A 6,671-nucleotide genomic window follows, 5' to 3' on the forward strand; every position below is an offset into this window, starting at 1 on the left:
AAAAGCGGATCGCGACGACCGCACTTGGTGTTATTAAAAGCGGATCGTGACGACCGCGCTTATAGCGAATCAAGACGACTTCCGTACTTGTAACGGATCGAGACGACTGTGCTTTGAACATTTATAGCGGATCGAGACGACCGCGCTTTGAGTGTGTTTAGTGGGTCGAGACGGCTGCGTTTTTATTCAATTAGCGAATAGAGGCGACCGTGATACTTAGAACGAATGATAGCGGATTGAGACGACCAGATTGAGATTAATAGATTTGGTAATTATATACGATGGTTGATCTAGATTACTACGCGAGAAACGTAATGGGTTTTGAAAATATTTTGACCAGTATGCGAAAGAGACGGAGGGATAGATGAAGTCTTTCATTTTTGCGCAATCACCAGAGAACTGCATGAAGCCGGTGAAAAAAAAGACATGATCACAGTTTGCAAATGGAATAAGCTACCGAGAGGAATTGACGCAACAGTTCATGCATATAACTCTGCTGCGTGGGGAGCTCGTCAATATCGTATTAAATTAGGTGAGACAGTCGTTGTTGAACGTCAAACTCGTGCAAAAGGGGAATCACGTTTCGACCATCATAAGTATATCGCGATGGAAAAACGGAATGGCATGCTGGTTTTGAGCGATGAAAGCGGTCAGTTCTTGAAAAAACATGTGTCGCAGACAAATAAAGCATACAATGGGAGACACTCCGAAGGAGCTATCCCGACAGAACATTAGGAAAGCAGAAGAAACGATCACACTGCTTGTTCGCGGACGAAATAAATTATCTAAGCAAACTATGTTGAATGTCAAATTAGAATTTCGCCTCCATACCAACCAAACAACCAATGCTACGCAATAGTTAAAACAACACATCAGTAATGTTTGTTCTTATGGTAACCGAACAAATCATACCAAGCAACCGTTAAAAACAAATATAACAGCGAATACGATTGGCCACCTCAAATTGTTCAAAGGGTATAAAATGAAAACCAATCTAGGATTTGGTTTATTAGTGATCAAACCTTCCAAGTGAAAGTTCCAGTTCGGGCCCTCCCAGTGCGATTGCCAAGTTAGCTACCACATTCCGTGGTGGTGACGAGTTCCAGTTCGGGCCTTCCCAGTGCCATTGCCAAGTTAGCTACCACATTCCGTGGTGGTGACGAGTACCAGTTCCGGCCATCCCAGTGCCATTGCCAAGTTAGCTACCACATTCCGTGGTGGTGACGAGTACCAGTTCCGGCCATCCCAGTGCCATTGCCAAGTTAGCTACCACATTCCGTGGTGGTGACGAGTTCCAGTTCGGGCCCTCCCAGTGCCATTGCCAAGTTAGCTACCACATTCCGTGGTGGTGACGAGTACCAGTTCCGGCCATCCCAGTGCCATTGCCAAGTTAGCTACCACATTCCGTGGTGGTGACGAGTACCAGTTCCGGCCATCCCAGTGCCATTGCCAAGTTAGCTACCACATTCCGTGGTGGTGACGAGTACCAGTTCCGGCCATCCCAGTGCCATTGCCAAGTTAGCTACCACATTCCGTGGTGGTGACGAGTTCCAGTTCGGGCCCTCCCAGTGCCATTGCCAAGTTAGCTACCACATTCCGTGGTGGTGACGAGTTCCAGTTCGGGCCCTCCCAGTGCCATTGCCAAGTTAGCTACCACATTCCGTGGTGGTGACGAGTACCAGTTCCGGCCATCCCAGTGCCATTGCCAAGTTAGCTACCACATTCCGTGGTGGTGACGAGTACCAGTTCCGGCCATCCCAGTGCCATTGCCAAGTTAGCTACCATATTCCGTGGTGGTGACGAGTTCCAGTTCGGGCCTTCCCAGTGCCATTGCCAAGTTAGCTACCACATTCCGTGGTGGTGACGAGTACCAGTTCCGGCCATCCCAGTGCCATTGCCAAGTTAGCTACCACATTCCGTGGTGGTGACGAGTACCAGTTCCGGCCATCCCAGTGCCATTGCCAAGTTAGCTACCACATTCCGTGGTGGTGACGAGTTCCAGTTCGGGCCCTCCCAGTGCCATTGCCAAGTTAGCTACCACATTCCGTGGTGGTGACGAGTTCCAGTTCGGGCCCTCCCAGTGCCATTGCCAAGTTAGCTACCACATTCCGTGGTGGTGACGAGTACCAGTTCCGGCCATCCCAGTGCCATTGCCAAGTTAGCTACCACATTCCGTGGTGGTGACGAGTTCCAGTTCCGGCCATCCCAGTGCCAAGTTAGCTACTACATTCCGTGGTGGTGACGAGTTCCAGTTCCAGCCCTCCCAGTGCCAGGTTTGCTACTACATTCCGTGGTGGCAAAGAATCCAGTTCCGGCCCTCCCTGTGACAGTTAGCTACTACATCCCGTGGTGGTGACGTGTCCAGATCCGGCCCTCCCAATGCTATTAAGCTACCACATCCCGTGGTGGCGACGTGTCCAGTTCCGGCCCTCCCAGTGCTAGATTTAGCTACTACAACCGTGGTGGCGACGAATACAGTTCCTGCCTTTTACTGTAAAAGTGGTGGCGTTTCCCATAACAGTTGGCTAGGTCGCCAACACTGCTCTACAGCCACCCCTGTATGAAATTTCACAGCCTATAGTTGTTGAACGCCCAAAACGAACGAAGAGAACACCTGAACTCTCGAAAAATTTCATAACAGTAGTTGGAAATGAAGCATTTTAAAATCTAGCATGTTTAAAGTATATATTTGATCATGTATTCGACAACACAATGAACTATTTATCCCTGAGTTTCGGTTTTTTTTTCGGAAGAGGGGTGATGTGTGGGACGTGAATGTGATCCTCCTATTACATCCAATGTATTTCACTTGCAATGAGTTGCGTTGTCCCTTTTATACATACCGTGCCTATGCGATGCAACCCTGCATCGCCCAACCTAATTACGCAGCACGAGATCTCGTCTCGCTCGGGATTCTGGCAGCGGTAAAGGCAAGACGTGTAGAGATGGGCAAATCAGCTCATCATGGTGAGCGGCTCAGAGCCGTTCAGCTCATACAAGTGAGCTGCTCATTTGGAACAGCTCTTCAGCTCAGTTGAATTTTGCAGTTGTCCACACAATTGCATATGAAACGTAATCACCATGAGACATTGCATAGTGTGCATTTTTTTAATAGACGGAAAGCAAAAAAAAAACGAATTTAATTCGTAATTGTACAAAAACTAAAACTAATATGAATTCTAATAATATAATATACAACAAATACTGAATGCTGAAATCCAACATAGAAGATTAGCTTAGGATATGCTGAACTTAAACAACAGAAAAACCAGCAGTAGCCAAATAGAATGCCTCCAGGAATATTGGCCGAGACAACGTTTTTTGAAAAAAAAACCATCGAGATTTTTTGCATCCGAGGATATAAAAATAAATCCACTAATAGGTGCAACGAGAAATAATTATTCGCGATCACAAAAACAAAAATTCGCGGTAACAAAAGGACCAGTATTAATCATCAACATTTATGCCGGGTGGTTTTCTGAATTGTTTTGATTCAGCACGCGGAAATAAATGTATGTGTTTCCACAGTAATGTTTAAATAACAATGTAATATATTAAATTTATTTACAAGCATATAATAATGTGCATTATTTTGTTTGGCCATATAAGAAAAATTTAATGAAGTAACGAACGATTGAATATCTTCAAAACAAAAACTTTTTTTCCTATCTGGCATCTCTGCTAAAGCTAAAGTACGAAGAGGGATACACGAAAACAAACTGACGTCATGCCATGAAGCGCGGGAGACGAAAAATCCTTTCGCGTCTCGCAATTCACACTCTCTGCAGCTTTTGCGCTCAACAGCTCATCAGCTCCGTAATGAGCTAATGAGCTGCGTTTTTTTGATTGCGAACCGATCCGAATCCGCTCTCTATGATGAAGCGATTCGAATGAACAGCTCATGAGCGGATGGCACATCCCTAAAGACGTGTGCTCTGCGGACAAAGGATAAAACATCTCCGAAATGGCTGGACTTTTGGTGGCTAAAATCACACAAAACCTACAGTTTCGCTGCATCAAATTGTTCCTCTTCTGTAAGCGAACAGAACTTTATAGCACAATAAACAAAAAGTTTGTTTAATCAGCGGGGAAAACCTTAAAACCACGATCGGAAAATTCACATTTTTGGACAATCAAAGTGCTTACTGTGTTAATGCTACCATTTCCTTCCCCCAGTCGATTTTTACGATTTTATTAGTTTTTTTACGTCAGTTACATACACTTCATTAATGATAGAAGATGACATTATAAAAAATCCTAGTTGAGCCGTACTTTTTGAGATAATGGGGTGGTCCAAATTAACCCGTATGTCCAACTCACCCCGTGTTACCTTACCAGTTTTACGTGTCGCTTGACCGGGAATAAGCAGATGTAAGCTGGCAACTCTCGCCACCACCAACAATTGAACTCCAGAAGCCGGATATCCTAAATAAAGTCAATTTGTCAACCACGTTCCCGATCCGGTCACCAAATTTAAACTAGTTCTCGATCGCGCTTCTCGTTTTCTCCGGTTCCGCTTTTCTCCGCAGCTGTGCGAACTCGCCGCATATTCCAAAAACCATTCACGACACCTGAATGGAATCCACTTTCATTGATTGATTAACGGCAGCGACAGTGCCGACCGGTGGTGCGGCAGCATCAAATATCCAGAAGTGGGTCCCAAGCGAACAACAGCCAGATCATAAACGCGCATACCACTCCGATGTTTATGGAAAACAAAAATGTAGTAAATGTCCGTCCCTCGTCCCCCGTTCCGGGGACCGGAACCTCCCGAGTGGTTTGGGAAAATTTTGACTACGTATGGTCACATCAAATGGGATGGATTCACTTTCTGTAGGGTGAGGAAAAAAAACTTAACTCTCCCAAACAAGTGCGTTTTTGTGGATAATAAATAAAAGAAATGTGTAAAGATTTATGCTCGCTTGTCAAAAGTTTGCCAATAAACCGGTTGGTTGACTGACCGCTCGGGTTTTTTTTCCTTTCTTGGTAAGAAATTTGTTCAATTCGATTTGGTGTGTTTTTTGGTGTTCGATGGCAGGTTGGAAAGTGTGATTTACTTTGCTGTTCGATTATTGTTGTCGTAAATCAATAAGTTATAGAGTTGTAGGAGCTATCTGTGCGACTTTTGAGAAATTAGATATTTTGTTTCATTCCCCTGCAACTTTGTTGCCTACGATGGTCGTAAAACAAGTACGTCTCTGGACCCGAAACTTTTCCATCGATTTATTTGCCAACAAGTTGTTCAGTTATCCACAACTCTGTTCGTTTTTAGTGCTGCTGCAGATAAGTACAGTGGGAAAGTTTGCTTGATTTTTTTCAAGCGTTTTTCCTAACAAAACAAAAATAAATCATCACCTGTGTCCGTAATACCACACTCTTCGCTTGTTTGCGGTCCAGCGATGGAAGAGAGCTTTTCCTTTTGTTAGGAATGTGACCATCTCTGCTTTGGAACCGACGGTTAACTTGTTGCCGCTCGCACGATGTCGTCTTTATTTACAACAGTTCTTCTCGCCCATATTCCATAACTCATCTCGCACTTCATTGCGGGTCTCTCTCTCTTTCTTCCGAGAAACAGGAAACTGGAAATGAACGATCCACGCGTATTTTGCGGTTGGTCAATATCAGATCGTACCGAGGGGGCAAAATTGCAGGGAAGATGATTTCTCTATTAATAAACCATACCCTTCATTTTCTCTGTGCATCTTCATCGGTCGTCTTACTCCGGCCACGGGACTTCTTGTTGTGTGTCCAATGAGGGGAAAGACATCCGAAAAGTGTTATTCCCTTAATGACTTCTGGCGCTTTTTTTTGCTTCTTCATCTTATATCACTTTATAATTTTCGCCTCCTCTACGCAAAAGCGGAATCGCTGAGAAAACAATGTGGAATTAAGGATGGATGTGAGTGATCCATGGGAGGGAAAAAGCGCAGATAAACGTGTCCGAGTGGTGATACCACTCCGCATCGCTTTCTAAAACAAACTGTCCCTCGGGCGGTGAATTCGCTTGTTTTATCTGTGGCTGCTGTCGTCGTTTCAGCTGTGATTTTAACAGGGCTTCTATACAATTTCACTGATCTGCAACAATTCTGGTTATTATTGGAACAACGGATTGGTCCGCTTCCTAATTATTCTGCATTGACAGCCAGAGATGCCAGACCTTCCTGATTTTTCAGGATTTTCCAGACTTTCCGACACGTTCTCTGATATTCTGAAAAACACTCAATTTTGTCTGATTTTACTGAAACTTTCCTGATACTTCCTGATTTTTGTACAATTAACTTTATTTAAATGGAAATAATCGGTAATAAATATACAATTTTTTTCTGATACACTCAAAATTGATTTATAGCACATGTTTTGGCATCCGGATTTGTTACATTAAATGAGCTCAAAAATAACAGAAAATTTGCTACTCTCCCACACTGGTACAGCGTTTGTGTAATATTAGGCTGTCAAAAAACTCCTGCGGTTTTTCCGCGAGGTGTCGTTGTGAGCGCGTAGTTCTAGTTGTATTCATTGTATCGAGTCATACTATAGCTTGTTGGAAAGGTATTTTTGCGCGCTATAATATTGTTGTATTGACAGTGTTTTGTTTGGTTAAGTCGTTCGTGAGTTATAGTGTCGCAAATATGGAGCAAAATAAAGAGAAAATCCGACATATTTTACAGTAC

The sequence above is a fragment of the Toxorhynchites rutilus genome, chromosome 1, assembly GCF_029784135.1.
Source record: "Toxorhynchites rutilus septentrionalis strain SRP chromosome 1, ASM2978413v1, whole genome shotgun sequence".
Classification (NCBI taxonomy): domain Eukaryota; kingdom Metazoa; phylum Arthropoda; class Insecta; order Diptera; family Culicidae; genus Toxorhynchites; species Toxorhynchites rutilus.